Here is a 390-nt window from a genome sequence, read left to right as displayed (position 1 = left end):
CGGCGTATCGTTTTTGGGCGAACGCGGCTAAGGGCCAGCGGCATATTACTTTCTGGCGCGCACAGCCAAGTCCCAGCGGCGTATTGCTTTTCGAGCACGCGCGGCAAAGTGCCAGCGGCGTATTGCTTTCTTTTATAACGTCACTAGTCAGATGACGAGGCTGCTGTTCACCTTTTCCGTTTCGTGTAGCACGAATTCGGCTTAAAAAAAAATATGGCGATGCGCCGCCAAGACCGGCCGCACCTCGCTATATAGCAAGCGCGACCAAGTCCAAGCGACACACCGCCCTTGTAACGTCACTAATCTAATGACGAGGCCTGTGGAAACCTTAAGAGAGTCATAGTTACTCCCGCCGTTTACCCGCGCTTTTTTTGAATTTCTTCACGTTGA

At 52.3% G+C, this 390-nt stretch overlaps 1 pseudogene; it reads right to left on the bottom strand.

The window, feature by feature from the left end:
* Positions 1-219: 219 nt before the first annotated feature.
* Positions 220-390, bottom strand: part of LOC143303819 (large subunit ribosomal RNA) — a 2,941-nt pseudogene continuing 2,770 nt past the window's right edge.

This window comes from Bombus vancouverensis, chromosome 16 (genome assembly GCF_051014615.1).
Source record: "Bombus vancouverensis nearcticus chromosome 16, iyBomVanc1_principal, whole genome shotgun sequence".
Lineage (NCBI taxonomy): Eukaryota > Metazoa > Arthropoda > Insecta > Hymenoptera > Apidae > Bombus > Bombus vancouverensis.
The sequence above is the reverse complement of the archived record's forward strand: the minus strand, read 5'-3'. Positions and strand labels throughout refer to the sequence as shown.